Genomic DNA, 25,345 nt, shown 5'->3' with positions numbered 1-25,345 from the left:
GTTCCTTCAAAAACTATGTGCAAGCGTACCTAGAAAAATTGATGGTGTTTTAAAGTCAAGGGGTGGTCAGTGGTCACGCCAAATATTAATTTGATTTGGATTTCTCTTTTGTTCATTTGCTTTCCATTTCATTCAATTGGTAAAAATTAACTATTAACACTTCTAATTCTGACTCCTGCCTAAAATTGTTGTGCAGTACTGTATATATTCATTCCAAAATTATTTTCTTTATTTCCTTACTTCCAATAAATATTCGAATTTCAGGCCACAGCCAAGAAGGAGGAAGTATCAAATCCCTTGCCAAATTGCTTCAAGTGAACCAGTGAGTTAAAAGCCTATGTGTGCATGAACACATAGATTAACATGCAGGGGCATTTAGAGGCAGGAAAAAAAAAAGTGCCAGATGCACCTAGGAGCAGCTGAAAAAATGCCAAGTGTGCATGAGGCCTTACTGATACTTAACAACTGTACAAGATTGAAGGTAAGGCTCAGCTTTGAGAACGACAATATAGGCAAATTATATACAATGCAAAGACTTTACCAAACTTTTTTTTGCAGACATACCTTTTTCTGCTCTGAAACGCTTTCTTTCACCTAGTCCTTTTTCAGACTGATTTCTCAGAGGGAGGGTCTGTCCTAATTTTAACCACCTGAACATAGTCAGTGAAGTAATTAGATAGCTACAGTAACAGTATCTATATACCTTTAGAAGTGGACGAACCATAGAGAAAACGGTAAAATAAAACTGATTACGCCAGAAAATTCAACAAGTTTCTCTGTGCAGCCTTTTGAGAAAAGCAATGAGCAAATCAAGCAGAAAATGCAATTTCGGGGGGTGCTCTATATATATGAATAGTTATATGTGAAATTAAAATTTTTGGACTGATTAATAACATTATAACTGCTGTAGGGCTATAGAATTTAGATATGTAAAATCAAAGTTTAGTGAATTTTTTTTTTAAAGGGTAAAAAATAAAGTTCTCTCCATGCACTTAAAACCTTCCCAAAAATGTTTTTAGCCTGCCCCACATACACACATGTAGGTCACACTGCTGGAGTTCCAGCTGCATTTTTTGTGTATGACTGTCTGCACAATATAATATATATTTTTATGAGGTTTTACTTTGTTTTAATTAATACATTTTTGGCATGTTTCACGATGGGAGCTTTTTATTTACTCTCTCCCAATCTATGGCATTAATGGTCTTTTATTGACCAATCCCACACCGAGGGTTCCACCAACAAGTCCATCCAGTGTCCATGCAGATACAGCACTCTTGAATACACAGCCTTTGGATTAAGCCATGGTCGTGACAATTCTCCTGGCATTTTCTATTAAGCGTCTTTGACTCCTGTCATGGGAGTCACTACATTCTGGTGAGTAGACTGTGTGGCCAGTGATGGTCGTGGAAGATTAACCCCTCTGATGATCGCTGAATATTAAGAGGATTTTACACAGAAGCTATCCAGATTTCTTTGCTTATTTGAACACCATTTATATAAATTGATCATTTGTTTTACCACAAGACTTATGTGGTGTTTTCACAATTGGACTTTCGTTTTTTAGTATTTTCACAGATTTTTTGTTTTAGCATTTTTTACCATTCCTGTCATAAGAGATTATTAATTTTGCACTTGCACTTTATAGAGAGCATGGTTTGTAATTAACTTGTTAATTATTTTTTACACACATGTATTAATGTATATGCATGTCAGGGGTACCTACAAACAAAAACGTTTATTGCAGCACACGTTACATATCGCCACGCACGCTGGAGTGAGATCACTAATTCTAGGCTAATTGTTCTTCATTAACTCTAAATTGATGACCTGTAGGGGCTTTTTAGGGGTGTCATCTATGGAAAATATAAGGTACCAAAGTTTGTCACCTTTTCACAGGCATATATAACTTTAAGCCTTGACATGTTGGGTATCCATTTACCCAGTGCAACCTCATCTTTTTTATTTTACCAAAAAATTGTGTACTATATTGTGTTTTCTTGCCCTAGAATTAAAGTGGTTCTAAAGACCGATTTTTTTTTATCTTAAGATGATTATTTATAAAAAAAAAAAAAAAAATTGAAGCCTTACAAACATGTCATACTTACCTCCACTGTGCAGCTCGTTTTGCACAGAGTGGCCTCAGAGTGTCATCCTCGACTTCTGGGGTCCCTCAGTGGCTCTCGTGGCTCCTCTTCTTATTAGATAACCCCTAGAAGTGCTCTCCCCGGGGTTTACCTTGCGGGAGTGCTCCCGAGTCCAGCATTCGCATCCATAGACATGAATGCCAGACTCGGCCTTGCCTCCCAGTGTCCGCGTCATTGGATTTGATTGACAGCAGCGGGAGCCAATGGCTACGCTGCTATCAATCTATCCAATCAAGAGCTAAGACCTCGAGCAGAGAGGGAGAGTTTGCCTCCGCCGAGTGAATGAAGGGGCACAGGTAAGTAAAATGGGGGGGGGGGATGTCACTGCCAGAAGTTTTTTCACCTTAATGCATAGGACTTTTCAGGTTGATAACAGAGCTACAAAGCAAGAGACAGCTACGAGACTAAGTGCTTTGATGAGAGATAAAAAAAAACACTGCAGATCTATGTGCCCAGCTCAAATTTCATTTATCGGGTTTACATCCACTTTAAGATAAAAAAAAACTTCAATGTGCAGCAGCCCCCCTACTTACCTGAGCCCAATCTCAATCCAGCAATGTTGCACGAGAGCTTTGGCTGTCCAAGACTCTCCCTCCTGATTGGCTGAGACACACAGCGGGAGCCATTAAAGAAGGCTCCCACTGTGTCAGAGATGACAGTGTGGTGGTCCCATCCCTGGATTAGATAGAACAAGAAAACCCCCTATTCGCTCCCGCTGTTGTCAAAATCAGTAAGCCAATGAGGAGAGGGGGCGGGGCCGAGCTGCGGCTCTGTGTCTGATTGGACACAAACAGTTGTGCTTATATTCTGTGACATAAAAATTTGGAACTACCACTATTTTATTCTCTAAGATGTCTGATTTCAGAAAATATATAATGTTTGGGGTTTTAACTAACCTTCAGGCCTAAAATGATTTTTCAAATGGCTCTGGCAGCTAAAGGGTTAAAGTCTAACAAGAGTCGGCAAACGGAAGGATCTAATAAAACTATGAAAACTTTATTAAGACATAAGGTTCAAATTCTAATGAACCTGACCTACTTACATGTTTCAGCCTAGGGGCCTTAGCCATAGCTGAGCGAAAGGGTTAAAGGGAAAACCTATACTGAAATAATTATAGTGATGCCATTGCTGTCTTCCTTCTGAAGATACTAGTTTCTGAAGAGTCTATATATAGCTCCAAAATGGACTCAGAAGAAGCATGCAGCAAGTAAAGTTGGAGCTCCTGATATGCAGCCATATTTCATGTAAGGGGCTTAATGAATATTATAGCCATAGGGTCCGTATTCCTCACCTTTAAACACAAAACTGTGGAATACCCAGTGAACCACTCCCCATAACCACCACCCACAATTGACTATAAATACAGATCTGCCTATATTTAGTTTCTTCTGGTTCTTTCTTTCCCTCCTTCATTAACACATCAATTAAAGTATTAAATAAAATCAGTTTTAAGGACATACAGACCACTACAAGTGTGTGCAAGCCTGTAGCATTGGGGTGTTCACCCCAAAGCTCAAACACACATGCGTGTGTTTATATGTGTGTATATATATATATATATATATATGGCAGTGAGTGGACAGTGTCAGTAGGACAGAGATTAGTGTCAGTAGTTTATTTGTATTTTATTACAATTTTGTTTTTTGTATTTTGTTAGTTTTTTTTAGGAGCTTCGTTGTGGGGCTTTAGTGACATATCAGGGGTCTAAACAGACCCCTGACGTCTCACTTTGGTGACAGAGAAAGGAACAGAGAGCCCCCAGTCCATTTCTCTGCAGCCAGGCAGCAGGAGGAATCTGCACAGTACAGGCTGATAAAGGTGTGCCCAGCCACACCTGGCACTCCATGTGTGCACGCTTCCGCAGACCACTCTAGGTATCACCCACATTATGCTGAGCCTCCATGACCGAAAGAAGCTAGATGATGCTAGACATCCTCCAGCCCAGAAATGAGGCAGGCTCTATTTGACCAGTGTGCAGTGATTAAGCAATTTTCTTACAAGACTGTTCAGCCTAAGGCTGTTTGCTAATGATTCATAGCAGAATGGCACCTTTAAACATCCCTCAATGGCTGTATCTTCTTTCACTGGAAACGTCAGTGACATCATAATGCAGTCAGCTGGATGCCAGCAAAATCTTCCTATAATGCCTCGCGCAATCATGATGTGATCTGGGCATGTGATAACGTACAGTAGGAGATAGGCAGTGTGTGTGTGTGATTCTAATTTCCTGTTTGTCGGTCGCTGAATAAATCTTATCTGACAGTCTCAGTCTGGAGCTCCCATACAGGGGTTATGAAACCTGCAGTAGGATTTATAGAATTATGCTGGATACCTCGTCTTGTATTAACTCTTTTATAAACTAGCTAGATCATATGATGTCTGAACGGGGCTTGCTGAATATAATAAGGCGCCATATCACATGAAAGGCCTAATGAGATCATTTAGGGCTGGACATCACTTGTCGGGTCCTTTTCAGTGCAGTAAAATTTCATAAAGTGTAAATTTGGCTGGTTCAGCAGAGTTTTGGCCTATGTGTGACTGTCCCTATTTCACAAAAGTCGATCATTAGAACTCGTTCTGTCAAACGGGAATATTGGAAAAATTTTGGTGTTCAGTGACTGTGGACGCTTGTAAGCAGGTGCTTCCAAAAAGTTCTGGGTGTTTAAAGTTTTTCATCTACTACATACTATGCTCTGGGGTTTTGTTATTTAAACTATGTTTATGCATGAAAGTCATTTTCTACAATGTAGATTCACTGCACTGTGTCCTGGGTTGACCTTTTAAGCTCATAGTTCCTGAGAAGGATAGGTCAACACTGCTAGTAAGTTTTTCCCACTCTTTTCAGGAAGGTTACCGCCACCTATAGTACAAGTCATATGATATATATATATATATAAGTGGTTAGGTGGGGTAGATTAGTGGAAAGACTACCAAAATGTAGCCGTTTTGCTGTTAGGGTGAGGCTAGTCGGGATTCCCAGTGGGGTATGGAGCCTGTGGATCTATATGAACTTGAATGAATATGTGCTACTTTAACTCAATCCTGCTTATGTATAAATAATACCTTATTTGGATTATTGACAGTTTTGGACTTTTGCATTGAAAAATACTTTTATGGACTTGCTGCCTAATTCAATTATGACTACCTCAAGGGGTACTACTTTGGGCACGTAGAGAACTTATCAGGAATGTGTGTGGAGAGGTCTTGAAGAACTGCTTCTGTGTTACCTCTAAAGACTTCAGTAAAATATTTTTTTTTTACATGTAATCTGCCTGGTCTGAAGTCTCTAAAGAGGTGCATGCAAGGCGTATCAAAAGAACAGGGCTTACAACAGGGCCCTGGAAAGTTAGAGAAGGTACAGTACAGAAGTCTAATGAACAGAGAAGCTGTCCCAAGAAGGCTATATTATCATTGTTAATGACTACAGTCTACAATTTCTTAAGCAGCCAACCAGCCAGGAAACTGGTGACATTGCAAAGGTGACGGATGCTCTGGTAGTGAGGGGGTGTTATGTTTGGCCCCTTCACTAGCGACTGGTTCACCACATACTGGGATCGACCTTATGACACAGAGTAGCTAGGGACCTTGTCTGGAGTCACAGAGAGAGATGTAGAGGGGCCCTGGGAGGATCAGCATGGAGTTATGGAGAAGTGTGCTTCCTGCATCTATTAGTACATTCAGAACATTGTCATGGGAAGTGAGGTGACGGGACTGCTGAGTTGGCAAAGACAGATACACGCTCTGCAGTACCAGCTTAGAAATGCTGCACACCTGTGGAGAGGTGAGCTCTAACAGAAGTTGTGTCCGCAGTGCATTAGTGTGAACAATACAAGAAGTATGGCCATGGAGTGCAAAGTGTTAACTGTGCAAGTTGCTCTGTTCGCTTCTAAGTCCAGAGTACCGTCCTAATGATGATTTCACATGACCATGGCTCCTGCCTGTAATACAGACATTAGCGATTGCAGTTCGACAATGTCCCTACTAGGGCACCTTAAACCCCACCCACACACTGATCCATGTATTCTGACAGTGGAGAATCATGCTGTCAGAATACAATGCCCTGGCACGGGAGGATTCCTCCATCTACCTTCTTTGTGTGGTTCCACTGAAGTCTATGGAGCCAAAAACGAGCTAAAAAAAATCCCTGTACATTTTCCAAAAACGCACTGCAGGCAATTGTATAGATGTGAATAGGACCCATAGTAAATAATGGTAAATGGATTTTGGTGCATTTTCTGCAAACTCACTATAAAGCACACAGATGTGATACTAGCTTTAGTAGGGATCCCACAAAAAAGGCAAAGGGAGTCCCCCTAAAAATATATACTAGACCCCAGACTCCTATCCTTGATGAAGGGTTTGGTTTGAATGTCAAGGAGATTCCCCCCTGTATGAATGTTAGTTGCCTGGCCGTTGTGCAAATCCTTACTGACCAATAACATCTTACTTTTTGTCTGACACATCTGATAAACACACTGGATCAATGACTCGGAATGCAATGAAGCTAAAATCAGCATGACAACCAGACAATGGCGGGTTTACATTAACCCTATTGCTGTCAGAGCCATGTTTTCTCTCATGACATGTTTACTTGCAAGTCCTCAAGTGGCAAGGCACAAATGTGTGGTATAGTAGTAAACTGGAACTTGAACTTGCTCCAGTGTTGCTCCAGCATCCTGGAAAGTCAAGTATTCTATATGGTCACAATGCAGGCAGACAAACAAGCCTTTTCAACACACATTGTCAATAGTTGATGGATTGTGGTGGAAAAAAAAGAAACAGGTTAGTGTGTTCTTAAATAAAATACTACATTTTCCAACACGTTTTTAGTTGTGATGATTAAACAACCCATATATGCCTTCTTCTATATTTATGTATATAATACAGCTGGTAAAATAAGTATTGAACAAGTCTCCATGTTTCTAGGTAAATATATTTCTAAAGGTGCTATTGACATGAAATTTTCACCATGTCGGTAACAACCCATGCAATCCATACATACAAAGAATCCAAAACAAATAAGTTTAGAAATGAAGTTATGGGTAATAAAACGGAATGACAAAGGGAAAAAAATATTGAACACGCTAACTGAAATGTATTTAATACTTGTTACAGAATCCTTTGTTGGTAATGACAGCTTCAAGATGCCTCCTGTATGGAGAAACTAGTCATATGCTTTGCTCAGGTGTGATTTTGGACCATTCTTCCACACAAACAGTTCAAATCTTGAAGGTTCCGTGGGCCTCTTCTATGAACTCTGATCTTTAGTTATTTCCATAGATTTTCTAATGGATTCAAGTCAGGTGATTGGCTGGGCCATTCTAGCAACTATATTTCTTTGAAACCAATTGAAAGTTTCCTCGGCTTTGTGTTTGGGATCATTGTCCTGATGAAATGTCCAACCTCGTTTTATCTTTATCATCCTGGTAGGTGGCAGCAGAATGTACCAAAAATGTCTTGGTACATTTTTTTCCATTCAACCTTCCTGCAATGACATGAAGTTTGCTAGTATTGTATGCTGAAAAACAGCCCCAAACCATGATGTTCCCATCCCCAAACTTCACTTTATAAATGTTGGTTTGGGTGTGTTTTTGGGGGTGATGTCCAGTGTCATTTGACCTCCAAACATGGTGTTTTATGGCATTCAAAGAGTTAAATTTTGGTCTGATCTGACCAGACTATAATCTCCCAGTATTTCACAGGCTTGTTTAAATATTGTGCAGAAAACTTTAAACGAGCTTCAACATGCTTTTTCTTCAGCAATGGAGTCTTGTGTGGTAAGCGTGCATATAGGCCATGGCGGTTCAGTGCATTACTTATTGTTTTTTTTTTTTTAATAATTGTACCTGCTTCTTCTAGGTCTTTCTGAAGCTCTCCACAAATGATCCTTGGCTCTTGGACAACTTTTCTGATAATTCTTTTCATCCTCTGTGAGAAATCTTGTAAGGGGCACCTGGTCATGGCTGGTTTATAATGTAATGATGTTGTTTCCACTGCTGGATTATAGCCCCAACAGTGCTCACTGGAACATTCAGAAGTTTAGTAATCCTTCTGTAACCAATGCCATCAATATGTTTTGCAACAATAGGTTGCAAAGGTCTCGAGAGAACTCTTTGCTTTTACCCATCATGAGATGTTTCTTGTTTGACATCTTGGTAATGAAACACTTTATTTATAGGCCATCAGTTGAGACTGAATCAGCCGATATTAATTTGCACTGACAAGGGGCAGTATTCCTTTATTACTGATAGATTTCAGCTGGTGTCTTGGCTTTTTATGCATTTTTGCACCTTTCTTTCTTCCCATTCAATACTTTTTTCCTGTCATTCCATTTTTGTACACATAACTTAATTGCTGAACTTATTTGTTTTGGTATCTTTGTATGTATTGATTCCATGGGTTGTTACCGACATACAGTGAATATTTCATGTCAATAGCATCTTTAGAAATATATTTACCTAGAAAAATGGTGACATATCCAATACTTATTCTACCTGCTGTATATTCCCTTGCTCCGTAGAGCATACTAGTATTGCCAGCAGTGCAAATGGCAGCACCAGAATTTTTTTCCTGGCAGATCTTGTCAGTGGAAAGTTCTTTTAGCGTTAACTAGTAACAGTATTTTATACATATACAGTACATTCTTTTTTTTTAAAAAAAAACATTTATTTGTACAAAAATGACAATCTGACATAAAACAATACCTATAGAAGTTCAATATTTCAACAGCAAATATGAATTCTTGAACAATTAAAAGCCATGAATAAAGTCCAGAAATTGCAACGGTTTTCACTTTTTAGCATATGTGATCTTCATTGCATGTGATGGCGCAATCTTAAAACCTTGAAGTGCATCCTGAGCAGAGCCTGCCTGGGTCTCATTCTCAAACTCTACAAAGGCAAATATCATGTATTTGGGGAACTAGGCAAACCTCTTTGAAAGCAGGGAATTGGTTAAACAACATTGACAACATCATCTCATTGGTTTCTTCAGGCAAGTTATTCAAGGATAAGATGTAATTTGGTGGGTTGTCAGGCACCTGCTGGCTCTGTGCTGATCCTGGCGCTGCATTGTCAGTTTCCTGTCCCGGAACCTGTACAGGTATTTTATTTCCTGCATTTGTAGCCTGGTTTTGGGGTTTGTTCTTTTTCTCTTTATCTGCAAATCACGCATCTTGGACACGAAATCAGAGTAAGACTTTGCATACTGAATTTGCATTGGTTTATCAAAAAATGGAAATCCTTGTAGTTGTCATAAAACACAAGTAGATGAACTGAGCTGCTGTCAAGGCTGGCTTAGCCCTTCCTTCTCTGGGCTGGCTGCTCAGCTGTCGGTTAATTGCCAGCTCTCATCTCTCTCCACTGTTACCAGCTGTTACTGATCATGCTCCTCTGACCTGCCTACTTAAAGCTGTCCAGCTCACTTCACCTCTGCCTTCGCCTTGGTCACATCACAAGAAACCATCTCCTGCGGCTCTGTTTAAAGATTGGCTTTCTGACATCCCTTTTGGCTCCTTATCCTGCTTGCTGTTGCTCTACTTGGATGACTTCTGGCCTGGCTGATTACCCGATCTGGTTATTGAACTCTGGCCTGGCTGACTACTTGATCCGGTTACTGGACTCTGGCTATGCTTTGACTACGCTTTTTCTATTTACCTTTTTATTTTTATTTAATAAACAAGTGCGATTTAATTGTACTTCTGTCTCGGTCTGATTCATGGTTTCTGACAGCTCCTTAAATATTACAAAGGCTTATCCCCTCTTCTTCATGGTCTTTAAAGCCATAATGTCCATTACATGACCAAATTAGGAAAAGAATGCATACAGAGATCTCTTTAGTTTGTCTTTCTTAACTTTATCATTTAAGTTGTTAATATAAACAGTATGATTTAGCCAGATATCAATTTTTTCAATTCTTTTTAAACCGGGTACATATGCTTCTACAGTATATTCTAAATGGTTTGGGGGCATGGCAGCGATGCCTCCACCGTCTAAATACATTGTTTTAGAAGTTATCCCTCTTTCTCATCTCAGAGAGTTGGGAGGTATGGCTCATGCACACAGTCACCAAATATACAGCTCTTTTTTCAGAAGTGTGTTTTTTTTTCTGGATCTGAGAGCAGTTCTATTGCTTTCCATAGGCCCATGCACACAGTGAGTAATATCAGTAAACTTTGCTGCGTTCTGATCCCTCAAATGAAAATAGAAAAACCTGTCTCTGAAGTCAGTAATTTACATGTGTAAAAGCTTGTACATACAGTATGCATACCTGTAAATGTAAGTTAACTAAAGGGGGGAATTTTTAGGACTTTAGATGCGTAGTGTGCTTCCATCCTGGGTTCAAGTACAGAGAAAAGGAACTTGGGACTTTAAATGAAACTAGTGACATTGTGGAGGTGAATTGATAGCAGAACATTTAATAACATGCAAAGATGTAAAAGTACGTATCAATGGTACAAGACAAGTAAAAGGTATTGATCATGTGTGTAAACACATGCTGCATCTACATGTATAATAAACATCAAAGATACATGAGAATATATCAACTTGGCAACAAGTAATATTGTAAAAAATAATGGTAAATAGATTCTGTAGATTCGTATATATACAGACAACATAATGACAGCACATTGCAATGAGAGCAGGTAAAGTAGAATAGTATGTGTATAGTTGATGTACATAGTAATCTGAAGTGATTGCTGGTGCAGATTGGTGTATCTGCAACCTAGATTCCGACGCGTTTCGTGTGTAAAGACTCATCAGGGTGAAGGTTCAAGAGTAGCTATAAAAAATATACTTAAACTTATGTGGCACTACACAGAACAGGAAAAGGCAAATATGCCAGTCCTAAATACTTACAAATACTCTAAAGAATAGTGAGTAGGGGGCCAGGGCCAGAAGGGTAGTCAGTCCCGGGAGCTGAGGCAGTTGTCAAGCTGCACGGCAATAAGGCACACACACAGAGCGCCCCTTAATACAGATAGCCAGACTTCACGGTGAGTCCCAGTGGTGGATAAAGTGGTGACTGTCATGGAGTCTATAATGAATAAATGGAAGATCAGTATACTATAAAAAGTGATGAGAGAATGGAATAAAGATGCGAAGAAGCCATTTTCTAATAATAACAAAGCAGTGCACATGGTGATATGTAAATCAATCCAGTTAGCAAGGGTGATGATGTGAAAAGAAAATTGTGTGCAACGGCATAAAAGACAGTCCCATATTACCAAGACAAGTTGGAGAGACAAGAAACTGTTCTGTGAGCTGTTCTTGAGACCTCAGTGGAATCAGGGCTGAGGGTCTGAATGGATCTGGCTAGAAGCTGAGTGCAGGACCTCAGCACAAGGGATCAGATCTGGAGGAGGACTGTATCTCTCACTGGACCATGTGGGGAGGAAAGACCCCAAATTGATCCCAGTGACTGTGCTGTGCTCTGGAAAATTAATTGGCTACCAATAGTTGTGCACAGGTGCAAGGTAACCAGATACTAGGGCTGGGGAAAAAATTGATTTTAATCTTGAATCAAGTTGGGAGTTCAAATCAATTCAGATTTGAGGAAAATCTATTTTTTAGATTTATTTTCCTTTCAGAGTTTCCGTAGCAGGGGGCATGTCCGCAGGCCCGTCGCAACAGGACAGGCAAAACAAGCGGGTTTGCAGAGTGCACAGAGGACACGGGAGGCTGTATTCCCGATCTAGGCAGTAGCGAGGGGGCGGGGCCGGGAGCTCCACTGACGCGCTGACTCTACCCCATGTAGCCTGTATGCTCAGAAAAGAACGGCTGTAGTTAGAGCAGTGATCGGAGTGGGAGTGGCAGTGGAGCTCCTGGCCCCACCCTCTCTATACTGGCTGGGGAATACAGAAGTCTGGGGGTGGGTTCAGAAGCTCCCCTGACGCACCCACTCCGATCACTGCTCTAACTACAGCCATTCTGTTCCGAGTGGAGCTCCCAGCCCTGCCCCCACTTTGCTAACTAGAGCGCGAATGCAGCCTCCTGTGTCCTCTGTGCAGTGCACTCTGCAAAGCTGTCATTGGGGCCCCAATTCACAGGTAATCTCATGCAGTATATCCACAGTCTCTGATAATCTCATGCAGTATGTCCGCAGTGTCTGATAATCTCGTGCAGTATGTCCACAGTGTCTGATAATCTCATGCAGTATGTCCACAGGGCCTGATAATCTTGTGCAGTATGTCCACAGTCTCTGATAATCTCGTGCAGTATGTCCACAGTGTCTCATAATCTCGTGCAGTATGTCCACAGTGTCTGATAATCTCGTGCAGTATATCCACAGTGTCTGATAATCTCGTGCAGTATATCCACAGTGTCTGATAATCTCGTGCAGTATGTCCACAGTCTCTGATAATCTCGTGCAGTATGTCCGCAATGTCTAATAATCTCTTGCAGTATGTCCACAGTCTCTGATAATCTCGTGCAGTATGTCCACAGTCTCTGATAATCTCGTGCAGTATGTCCACAGTCTCTGATAATCTCGTGCAGTATGTCCACAGTCTCTGATAATCTCGTGCAGTATGTCCACAGTCTCTGATAATCTCATGCAGTATGTCCACAGTGTCTGATAATCTCGTGCAGTATGTCTGCAATCTCTGGTAATCTTGTGCAGTATGTCCGTAGTCTGGTAATTTTGTGCAGTATGTCCGCAGTTTCTGGTAATCTCCCGCAGTATGTCTGTACTCTCTGACCCTCTCCTGTAGTATGTGTATTAATGTGCCGCTTTACTTGACTTTTCAGTTAGAGAAAGGGTTTGTCTTTGCAATTTTGTTTGTTGATGCACTTTAATATATAAAAAAATAAAAATAAATCGCAGATTTTTTTTTTTGGGGGGGGAAATCGCCCAGCCCTACCAGATACCAAATAATAAGCCCAATTTGGGTGAAACACATCAGTGTCAAGTGGTTTATGGCAGTGATTGTGTTAGTTGGCTGCATTGATTAAACCCAATTACAATGGAAAGACTTTCAAGTTTTGCATTTTATCCTTGCTATACTGGCTGAGTTCTTTGTTAACTGGCACCCAGAGCTGTGGAGCACCCAATAAGCAAGTTTGGGGCTTGAAGCAGTGGGATTTCTTTGATCTAGTACCTGACACAGCCTGTGATTGCACAATTAAAGGGCAGCAGAGCACTGTTGCTGTCATCCATGTGTTCTCCTCTCGTGCTAGTGGTGGTTTCAAGTATTGTATGCAAAGTTCTTTAAGATGCAGCAGAATCTAATAGCCTTGCAGTGCTGCCTCTTCCCCTCCAGTCTAAGGCCGCGTACACACGGGCGGACTGTTCGCCCAACTTTGTTCGTCAAACAGTTTCGGCAAACAGTCCGCTCAAAATTAGCATGGACGGACATGGCCACACACGGCACTTTTTGAGCGGACTGTTTCAGCGAACTGTTTGCCAAACAGTTCGCTCAACTTTTGAAATGAACGGACTCGCCCACGTAAGGCGGAGGCAAATCCGCCCATTTCGAGCGCGTGTACAGGTAGGCGGGGCCCGCGAAGGAGACGTCGCGGGCTCCGCCGCCTGGAATGGACTTAAAGGGGAACCCCTACGCCGAAAAAAAACGGCGTGGGGTCCCCCCAAAGTCCACAACAGACCCTTGTCCGAGCACGCTACCCGGCCGGCCAGGAAAGGGGGGCGAGCGAGCACGCCCCCCCCTCCTGAGCCGTACCAGGCCGCGTGCCCTCAACATGGGGGGGGGTGCCTTGGGGAAGGGGGGGCCGCGCGGCCCCCCCACCCCAAAGCACCTTGTCCCCATGTTGATGAGGACAAGGGCCTCTTCCCGACAACCCTGGCCGTTGGTTGTCGGGGTCTGCGGGCGGGGGGCTTATCGGAATCCGGGAGCCCCCTTTAAGAAGGGGGCCCCCGGATACGGGCCCCCCACCCTATGTGAATGAGTATGGGGTACAATGTACCCCTACCCATTCACCTGTGAAATAAAGTACAAAAAAAACCACAACACAGGGAAAAAATATTTTATTGCACAGCTCCGGGGGTCTTCCGTCTTCGGGGGTCTTCTCGCCGGACTCCTCCGCTATCTTCGTGTAGCTCTTTTGCTAGCGGAGGAGTCCGGCTTTCTTCCTCCCCGCCGCCGGCCTCTTCTCCCGACTTCGGGGGTCTTGTCCCCCTCTTCGGTTCTTCTGCCGGGCCACCGCGCCTTCTTGTAGCTCTTTTGCAGGCGGTGGCCCGGTCTTCTGTCGCCGCTGCCTTCCGTTCTTCTGTCGCCGCCTTCGGTTCTTCTGCCGGGCCACCGCGCCTTCTTGTAGCTCTTTTACAGGCGGTGGCCCGGTCTTCTGTCACCGCTGTCGCTGTCGCCGTCGCCGCCTTCCGTTCTTCTTCTTCTTCTTGTTCTTCTTCTTCTTCCCCAGGAGATGTTGACACGTCGCTCTCTCCGGCCGGAATGCCAGAGCCGCGCTGTACGGTCACTTATATAGTGACAATGGGGCGGTGTCACATGGTATATGTCACATGGGTTGGTCACATGGGTTGATGTCACATGGGGACTTTGACATCGTAAGGGGGCGGGGTCACCATGTGACCAACCCATGTGACATATACCATGTGACCCCGCCCCATTGTCACTATATAAGTGACCGCACAGCGCGGCTCTGGCATTCCGGCCGGAGAGAGCGACGTGTCAACATCTCCTGGAGAAGAAGAAGAAGAACAAGAAGAAGAAGAAGAACGGAAGGCGGCGACGGCGACAGCGGCGACAGAAGACCAGGCCACCGCCTGTAAAAGAGCTACAAGAAGGCGCGGTGGCCCGGCAGAAGAACTGAAGGCGGCGACAGAAGAACGGAAGGCAGCGGCGACAGAAGACCGGGCCACCGCCTGCAAAAGAGCTACAAGAAGGCGCGGTGGCCCGGCAGAAGAACCGAAGGCGGCGACAGAAGAACGGAAGGCAGCGGCGACAGAAGACCGGGCCACCGCCTGCAAAAGAGCTACAAGAAGGCGCGGTGGCCCGGCAGAAGAACCGAAGAGGGGGACAAGACCCCCGAAGTCGGGAGAAGAGGCCGGCGGCGGGGAGGAAGAAAGCCGGACTCCTCCGCTAGCAAAAGAGCTACACGAAGATAGCGGAGGAGTCCGGCGAGAAGACCCCCGAAGACGGAAGACCCCCGGAGCTGTGCAATAAAATATTTTTTCCCTGTGTTGTGTTTTTTTTTGTACTTTATTTCACAGGTGAATGGGTAGGGGTACATTGTACCCCATACTCATTCACATAGGGTGGGGGGCCGGTATCCGGGGGCCCCCTTCTTAAAGGGGGCTCCCGGATTCCGATAAGCCCCCCGCCCGCAGACCCCGACAACCAACGGCCAGGGTTGTCGGGAAGAGGCCCTTGTCCTCATCAACATGGGGACAAGGTGCTTTGGGGTGGGGGGGCCGCGCGGCCCCCCCTTCCCCAAGGCACCCCCCCATGTTGAGGGCACGCGGCCTGGTACGGCTCAGGAGGGGGGGCGCGCTCGCTCGCCCCCCTTTCCTGGCCGGCCGGGTAGCGTGCTCGGACAAGGGTCTGTTGTGGACTTTGGGGGAACCCCCACGCCGATTTTTTCGGCGTTGGGGTTCCCCTTTAAGCCCATTCCAGGCGGCGGAGCCCGCGACGTCTCCGTCGCGGGCCCCGCCTACCTTCACACGCGCTCGAAATGAGCAGACTTTCCTCCGAGCGGGAACAGTTTGCTCATTTCGAAAGTAGCCTACACACGGGCGGACTGTTCGCTCAAACACAGTTTCAGCGGACAGTTTTTCGGAATTTCCGAAAGACTTTGTCCGTCAAACTGTCCGCTGAAACTGTCCGCTGAAAGCCCACACACGAGCGGACTGTCCGCCCAAACACTGTTCAGCGGACAAGGTTGGGCGAACAGTCCGCCCGTGTGTACGCGGCCTAAGTGTTGCTGTTTAGGGGATTTCAAGAGGGCGATATCAAGAGGTTTAGCTATTGTTACCAACCATATGTAAAAATAATTTCTTCTTTAACAAATTTGCAACTAACTGAAATTGTGCTTTTTATATATCTGCCTAGAATATAGTTGTAATCTCTTATTATATGAAATGATAAACTGCTGTGGAAATGAATGAAAGTGCTGTTTTTCAAAGCCCTTGACATTTCTTGACAAGGACAAAAAAATTTAGAATTATTTCCAATTATGCCTTGCAGATCTCCTTGAGAGATAGACAGCACTGGTTATTCAAGCAAAAATGGGTGTTATTTCTACAGGTCAGACATGTATTTTTGCAGCCTATTATTTTAATAATTTATAAATTATATTCCTGCACCAAAGCCAAAAAACGAATTTGACACTTATAGAAATAAATTCTGAGAAAAGGTTCACTGTAACCCGAACAGTTAGAATTATTCACAGCAGAAAATGTATCAAACGTCTTTCAAAGTTGAACATTTAATAATCTTGACTAAGGTAAAGGTACACAGCCTCAATCACATATATTGGAGTATGGAAAAGATACAGGCTCTAGCACTGTAATCCTGGTTTGGTATTGATCTACTCTGATTTTACATCCATTTCAGGTCAGTGACACTCTAGGTTAGCATTTTTCAACTAGGGTTCCTCCAGAGGAAGAAATTCTTGAGCGATGAGCAGTTTCTGTGTGTCCAGTAAACAACCACTGGTACCAGAAAATGTTTTAGCTATCTGTAAGGGAGACAATCGAAGAAGGCCCTTCTCCACTGGCCACCTATATAAGCAGGTCCTTCTCTACCAACTACAATGTAAGAGAACATTCCACTCATCACCTAAAGAAAAAAGCCCTCTCTTTTGACCATCTATACAAGAAGGCCCTTCTCTACTGACCATTTATACAAGAAGGCCTTTCTCTGCTGATCACCTATACTCAAAGGCCCTTCCTCATTTACCACCTATACAAGAAGGTCCATCTTTACTGACCACCAATGTAAGAGAGCATTTTACTAACCACCAAAGAAGTCCTTTCTCCTCTAAGCATCAATTTAAGGAGGGCACATTTCTACTGGGGATCACAATTTTCACTGTCTGCATTGACCTTCTGGCCATTATTACTGTTTAATTTCACTATCTCCGAAAATAATTTAGTTGTAAAGAGCAGACCTGTCAATTATGCTCAGTGCATCATGTTCCTTAGACCCCTTTCACACCACGCCTATAGCGTCGGCGGTAAAACGTCGCTATTTTTAGCGGCCTTTTACTGTCGGATTTGCGGCGCATTTCGGCTGCTAGCGGGGAGATTTTACCCCTGCTAGCGGCCAAGAAAGGGTTAAAACCACTGGCAATATGCCGCAATAGCAGCGTTTTGCCGGCGGTATTACAGCGCTGCCCCATTGATTTCAATGGGGAGCAGCGGTGGAGGAGCGGTAAACACACCGCTCCAAAGAAGCTGCTGGCAGGATTTTTCCTGACGTCCTGCCAGCGCACCGCTGCAGTTTGAAAGCCCTTGGGGGCTTTCACACTACAGACAATGGTGCAGCTGTTTTACGGCGGATTGCAGGCACTATTTCTAACGCTATAGCGCCTGCAAAATGCCCTTTGTATGAAAGGGGTCTTATTCTTTTTTTTTACTCTCACATCTACAACTATCATGATCTGTAGATAAAGTATAACTGGGGGTTTACTGAGTCCTGAAATGTATCTCGAGGGTTCCTCAGTGTTCAAACGTTTGTGCTTCTCTGGGTGGTGAAGACAGGATTAGTATGACAAACCTGGAGACTGCATCTTTTAAAAAAAAGTTTGGAAAGTGCAGCTTCTGTAACTGTATTCTTTCAAGTTCACTCTGAGGCTCGTTAAAGCAGATGTAAGGCAGCAATAGCACAGGGGACTAGCTCATTCTGCTGCTGTTTCTGCCACCTATGAGAGGCTAGATGCGACCACCGAGCCCTGGATGGTTCATTTTAGGGTGGCAGCAGCAATGTGTGGCTCTCCACACAGCCAGTAATTGCCTGCGGTGATTGCTGCTAGTTGCACTTTGTGTGCATCCAGCGGCGATCGCCGCAGGTAATCACAGACCACAGACAGCCAAAGATAACTGCGGTGGGCATTGAAGCGCATCGGCTCAGAGCCAAGGCCAGCCACTCACAGGTGACAGCAGCGGGAATGCAAACACTCCTGCCGCTGTCATTCACATTGGTGCTAGGCCCCACTGTAATGGCTGCTTAAACTGTTACTGAATGACATTTTTGTTTTACTTTTTTTTCCCCCCAAATAAAATACCTGGTTTCAACTTTTTTTCATTCTTTGTTACATCTCAATGCTTCTGATCTATGGCAGCCTCTTTACATCCCATCGCCAGTTATGGCTGCATGGCAAGTCTCAGGGTGGATTTATTGATTGTGTTGGCAGTGGTCCATACATGCATATTTCCATTGGAAGTCCAAGTGAAAAGTTGACAATGTACAGACACATACACAGTTGGAAGACAGTGATTGTCACACAAACTGCCTGAACATGGACCTTCATGGTGGGATCACCAGCTATTTTATTTAGAGCTGCAGATTTAAAGAGGATCTGCACCTTTAAAAAAAATATTAAAAGCCAGCAGCTACAAATGTTGCAGCTGCTGACTTTTAATAAATTCACACTTACCTGTCCCAGTGTCCAGCGATGTCGGTGGCAGATGACGAGCAATCGCTCGTCTCTCTGCTGCCCCCACCGCCATCCTCTGTCAGGCTTTACTGCCCGGTTCCCTACTGCGTATGCGCGAGCCGCCCTGCGCGTCTCTGCTGGTCCCCGCTGTGTCCTGGGAACTGTGTGTTTCCCAGAACACAACGGGGGCGGGGCATCTGCCGGGTCTGTCCCGGAAGTGGGTGCAGATACCTGGATTATCCAGATAACTGCACCCCCCTCCCCCCTGAAAGGTGCCGATTGTGGCACCGGAGGGGGGGAGGGATCACATGAGTGGAACTTCCACTTTAGGGTGGAGAACCGCTTTAAAATAGTAAAAAATAGAATCGGGAAGCGTTGCGGCTTCACTTCCCAGTTCCTTACTGCGTATGCACGAGTCGCGCAGCACAATAGGAATGGTCCACAGCACGGTGGGACAGGAAACAGCATAGACTCCCGTGGGAGTCTATGCCCGGAAGTGGGTGCAAATGCCTGTCTTAGACAGGTATCTGCACCCCCCTCCCCCCCGAAAGGTGCCAACTGTGACACCGGAGGGGGGGGGAGGGTTCCGATGAGCGGAAGTTCCACTTTAGGGTGGAACTCCGCTTTAAAGACCATTTGGGGTTTTCTTTTACTTTCACTTTTGATAATGGTCAAAGAGGACAAATAGTCAATCTCCCTGACCGGGACACAGGCAAAAAAAAAAAAAAAAAAAGAGGGGCTCTAATATCTCTCCACTGTTTCTAAAACTATAAAAAAAAAATTGCCTTTAGCTATACTTTTAAAGAGATTTTTGTGATTGGGTATACAGATACTGTAAACAATACCCTGAATTCATACACCAAGCTGTGCCTAGCTGTAGATATTTTAATGGACAATCTGTGTGATCTCAGGGCACTCGAATATGAAAACCTGGACTTTAGAGCTCTGCCCCTCATTCTGCATGTCACTGCGTCCACCTGCCACATTCAGGTCCAACAAAGATATGGAGGAATCGGGTCAAAGACCTTTGCTTTCTGAGAAAAGTCATGCCAATAGGGCTTTTGGGGGGGGGGGGTCATGAAAACTGCAGGTACATGTAGACACATTGCGGTACCTGCTATACAGTTGTGTTAGTTGATGGAGAATACCGCAAACCTAAAGGTAAAAAGATTTTGAAACCAGACCATGGCTTGGCCTACTAAGTAGCCAGAATCTTGAAGTATTTTCTGTCACCTCTAAACTCCGGTGTCCCTATACTCCAGGAAAACTGTATATTACAAACAGAACTACTAATAGAAAAAAAAAGGAAGGGCCGGAGCATTAACATGTTTTTGAAGTATAGGGGCAGCACAAGAACTCAGAAGGAGCATACTAAATTAAATTTCAAAATGTTTTACTCTGTGGGTACTTATGTGTTTTAAGAGATATGGTAAAAAAACGGAGTTACGTACCGGTAACATCCTTTTCTGGGAGTCTTTCAGGACAGCCACCTTAGAGAGACCCTGGCTCCTCCCCTCTCAGGAAACACCGCCTTCAATTTCAAGATTTAAGCCTCGTCCTCCCTCTGTTCCTCAGTTCTTCCAGAGTACCTCCGGCCAACTGGGGAGACACAAGAACACGTCAAACAAACAAACTTTCAATCTTACCTAACGGTCTCGTGTGACGAGTTCCCGACGATCTCCAAAAACCTGGGTGGGAACCGGTGCTGTCCTGAAAGACTCCCGGAAAAGGATGTTACCGGTACGTAACTCCGTTTTTCCCAAGTTCGTCTTTCAGGACAGCCACCTTAGAGAGGATAAGCGAGCACATTACCTTAGGGTGGGACCACTGCTTGCAGCACTTTACGACCAAAGGCTTGGTCTTTGGCTGACAGAAGATCCAGTCTATAGTGTTTCACGAACGTAGAAAAACTGGACCACGTTGCAGCTCTACAGATCTGTTCAGGAGATGCACCAGCCCACTCTGCCTGAGAAGTTGCCCTGGTTGAGTGTGCTCTAATCCCAACTGGGGGTTCTAACCCCCCTGCCACGTAAGCCTGCCCAATGGCTAACCTTAACCATCTGGCTATCGTAAGTCTAGAGGCTTTGGAACCCTTCCTAGCCCCTGAAAACAACACAAAAAGTGAATCAGACTTCCTTAACTGACTTGTGCAATCTAAATAATGAAGGACACATCTTCTAACATCCAATCTATGAAAGATGTGTTCCTGTTCTCTTACTGGATTTGAACAGAAAGTAGGAAGCACAATCTCCTGGGCTCTATGAAAACTAGAGGCTACCTTAGGTAAAAAGGCCGGATCCGTCTTAAAAACCAAACGGTCCGGAAAAACCTGAAAAAAAGGTGCCCTAACCGAAAGGGCTTCGAGTTCACTCACTCTCCTTGCTGTAGTGATCGCCACCAAAAACACAGTTTTGAGAGTGATCAGTTTTAATGAGCAACATTCCAATGGCTCAAAAGGTTCTCCTGTGAGAAATTGTAAAACTAAAGAAAGATCCCAAACTGGGAAGGGGGAATTTGAAACAGGTCTCTGCCTACTTAGGGCTTTGAAGAATCTCATTATCCAAGGGTCTGATGCTAGCTGCCTTTCTAGGAACACGCTTAAAGCGGATACCTGACCCTTCAGAGTTCCAAGGGCTAAACCTTTATCTGCCCCAGCCTGTAGGAACTCTAGAACGGCTACAGAGCTGCGCACATTGAAGGAGCTCTCTGAGCACCAGCTATTGAACCGCCTCCATACCTTTAAGTAAATGGTCTGGGTTTCCTTTTTCCTGCAGTTTAGGAGAGTAGCTACTAAACGATCTGAGAAGCCCTTGCCCTTCAACAATTCCTCCTCAGAAGCCAAGCTGTGAGGTTCCACCACTCTACCTGAGGACAGCAGATTGGACCCTGGGAAAGGAGATCCTCCTGGACTGGGAGAATCCAGGGGGGTTCTACAGACAGGCCCTTCAGAATGGAGAACCACGGCCTCCTGGGCCAGTGAGGTGCGATTAGAATAAGGGTAGTGTTCTCCACCTGAAACTTCCTTAACACTGCCGGAATCAGCACGGGAGGGGGGAAAGCATAGCACCTGGAGAAACCCCAATTCTGTGCTAGTGCGTCCACCCCCAACGCTCCGTCCCCCCTGTTTATAGAAAAGAAGATGGCTACCTTCGCGTTTTCCCTCGAGGCAAAAAGGTCTATCGAAGGAATCCCCCACCTCTGGGTGATCATTTCGAAAACCTCCTGTTTGAGAACCCAGTTGCCTTCTCTTAATGTTCTCCTGCTGAGGAAATCTGCCACCTGATTTTGCTCTCCCTTCAAGTGGATTGCTGACAGGGACAGGACATTTGCTTCGGCCCACCTGAGGATAGCTTTTGTTAGGGTCCATAAGGATTCGCTCCTTGTGCCCCCCTGTCTGTTGATGTAGGCTACCACTGAGGAATTGTCCGACCTGACTTTTACATGATGCCCCTGGAGTTCTCTCTGAAAGGTCCTGAGAGCCCGATCTACTGCCCTCAGCTCCCTCCAATTCGAGGATCTCTTCGACTCCCTCTTCTCCCAGGTACCCTGTATCAGGCGGGAGTCTAGGTGTGCCCCCCAACCTGAGCTGCTTGCGTCGGTTGTGACCACCCTGGATATTGGTAAAATCCACTCTAGGCCCTGGGACAAATTTGCTCCCTTTCTCCACCACCAGAGGGACCTCTTTACCTGATCCGGAACCGACACCAAAGAATCCAGAGACCCCTGGCTGTGATCCCAAACCTTCAGTATAAATAATTGCAGGGGACGGTAATGTAATCCTGCCCACTGAACCGCTGGAAGCGTGGACGTCAGCAAGCCCAATGCCAACATGACCTTCCTTACTGAGATCTGGTGGCTGCCCTGGAGAAACAACAGTGCCTTGTCTACCTTTTGAATTTTTTCTGAAGGGAGAAAGATTTTCTGTTCTGTTGAGTCCAACACATACCCCAGGAAGGTGACCCTCTGGGAAGGATTTAAGTTGGACTTCTCCAGGTTCAGAAGCCAACCCAAGTTTACTAACAGGTCTCTTGCTATCTGTAAATCTCGAGTCAACTGCGTCGGAGAAAGGGCAAACAGGAGAAGATCGTCGAGATACGCGATCACCGAGATTCCCCTGAGACGCAGAAATGCCAGAACTTCTGCCATCACTTTGGTGAAGATCCGGGGGGAAGAGGATAGCCCGAAGGGAAGTGCTTTGAACTGTAGGTGTAGCACCCCTACCGAGGTTCTTACTGCCAGTCTGAGGAAACGCTGGTGGGTCTCTGCGATGGGAATATGCAGGTATGCATCTTTTAAATCTATCGATGCCATGAAACAGTTTGGTGGAAGAAGTGCTTTCACCGAGTAAACTGAATCCATCCGAAACCTTTTGTAGGTGACTGAGACATTCAGAGGCTTCAGGTTCAGGATAAGCCTGAACTTCCCCGAAGGCTTGCGAACCACAAACACGTGGGAATAGAAGCTCCTGCCTGTCTCTCCTGCTGGGACCCGTACTACCACTTCTTGTTCCTCTAACTCCTGCAGAGAGGAAAGAAGGGCAGACGATTTTTCTGCACATTTTGGAAGCTCGGTGACAAGGAGTCTCAGAGGGGGGAGTTCTGAAAACTTCAAACGGTAACCTCTTCTGATGATCCCCAACACAAATTGATTGGAGGTGATCATCTCCCACTGTGGGAGGAAGGCCCCCAACCTTCCTCCCACTGTGACCCTGTCACTGAGACTTTTTGGGCTGTTCAGGAGGGCGAAAAATTGCTCCCCCGCGCCCCTTGCCCTTGAACCCCCCACTTTTCTTCTGCCGGTCAGTTCCAGGGGCTTCAAACTTTTTCTGAGGATGAGTCTTTTTCTTTGACTGCTCCCCAAATTTCCTCTTAACGGGAAAGGCCTTTTTCTTATCAGCCGTGCGATCAAGCACTGCTTCAAGACCTGGCCCAAACAGCAAGTCTCCTGTAAAAGGGATCCCACAGAGCTTTGCTTTGGACACATTGTCCCCCTGCCAGGTCTTCAGCCATAAGGCCCTCCTAGCTGAATTGGTCAGAGCCGAGGACCTTGCAGACATTCGCACGGATTCAGCTGAAGCATCCGCAATGTATGCTATCCCCTTAAGCAGCATGGGAAAGGAGGATAGAATGGTCTCCTTTGCCGTCCCTGCTTCAATGTGCGCGATAATTTGGGTAAGCCAATACTCCATATTACGGGCCACCACTGTGGCTGCCATGGCCGGTTTAAGAATCCCCTGTGATGAATCCCAGGCTTTCTTTAGGAGTGAATCCATCCTTCGATCCATAGGGTTTGAAAGTACCCCCATGTCCTCGAAGGCCAGATCAGTGTGTCTGGACACCTGGGAAAAAGCAGTATCTAATCTGGGAGATTTATTCCAGACAAGAGCCTCCTCTTCCGAAAAAGGAAACCTTCGTTTTAATGCCCCAGAAAAGAAAGGTTTCCTCTCAGGATCCTGCCATTCCTTCCTGATGGCATCGATCAAGACGTCATGCACCGGGAACACCCGCTTTTTCTGTTCCCCCATGCCCTTATACATCTGATCATGGAGTGACAATGCCTTCTTTTCCTCTTGTATGCCTAAAGTGGTATGAATAGCTCCTAAGAGCTCATCCACTTCCTCCAGGGAAAGCTTATACCGTGAGGTTCTACTGGATTCCCCATCCAACCCCTCATCATCAGATTCCCCTTGGGAGTCTGAGCCGACACTGTCAACCTCTTCCTCAGCTTCCTCTCTGGGACCCCCTGGATTCTCTCCACCTGCAGGAGGAACATCCACAGGGCTAGATGGTACACTCTGCTGCGCTGGTGTAGGAGTGCTCTGGGGCTGAGGCCACTGGAAACTAGAGAAAAGTGTTTTAAAGGACTGGAAAGTATTAGAGAGTTCCTTCACAGAAGCCGCCAGATCTGCCCCCTGTTCTGCTGCCTGCTCCCTAACCAACCCCTCAATACACTCTCTGGGCCAGGAATCCCCCATAGAGGCTCTACATGAAGGACACTTCTTCCTAGAACCATGGGGGGACTTGCTTGTGGCTTTCTGAAAGACAGAAATAAAAGAGAGAGCAGCATAAGATTAAAAAGAAAAAGAAACACCAGCGCTACTTAGAGGACCACCGGGAGTGCCCCCCCCAGGATCAACCACCACCAGGATCCGCACTGCCCTTCCCCCCGACCACCAAGGGGGAAAAAAAAAAAACACCAGTGGAGCTACTGGTTATAAAGTAAGGGAACACCTCCCCAGGGTTCCCCTTACCTTTGAGTGGCTGGTGCTGTTATCTCCAGGAGCTCTTGGAGCCTCTGCTTCAGACATTCTCCTGTTGAGGAAGAGTGGTGCGAACGTGCCTCCTACAGCTGCCTGTACAACTTTAGAAAGAGAGGCTGCACCAGCCGAACGCTTGGTCCCCTTTCACGTGCCGCGTCCGGAACCGGAAGACGCGGATACAACGAAGATGTCCGCCCCCACCGGAACTGACGTCGCCCGTCATCCGGTCCGGCCTCCAGCTCCAAGCCGACTGCTAACACAGGGGGACCTTGGACGTCTCGTTGCAGCGCCCCCCTGGGCGAAACGAAGGGATGGACCTCCCCAAACTTCCTGCTTTCCCCAAGCGAAGTTTAGAGTGCGTGTAAAAA

The 25,345-nt window shown here is 45.3% G+C and overlaps 1 pseudogene; it reads right to left on the bottom strand.

The window, feature by feature from the left end:
• Nucleotides 1–8,840: 8,840 nt before the first annotated feature.
• On the bottom strand, nt 8,841–12,107 carry LOC143926482 (U2 small nuclear ribonucleoprotein B''-like; annotated as a pseudogene).
• Nucleotides 12,108–25,345: the final 13,238 nt, after the last annotated feature.

The sequence above is a fragment of the Lithobates pipiens genome, unplaced genomic scaffold (assembly GCF_037356315.1).
Source record: "Lithobates pipiens isolate NorthernLeopardFrog02 unplaced genomic scaffold, aLitPip1_a1.2 Scaffold_23, whole genome shotgun sequence".
NCBI lineage: Eukaryota > Metazoa > Chordata > Amphibia > Anura > Ranidae > Lithobates > Lithobates pipiens.
The sequence above is the reverse complement of the archived record's forward strand: the minus strand, read 5'-3'. Positions and strand labels throughout refer to the sequence as shown.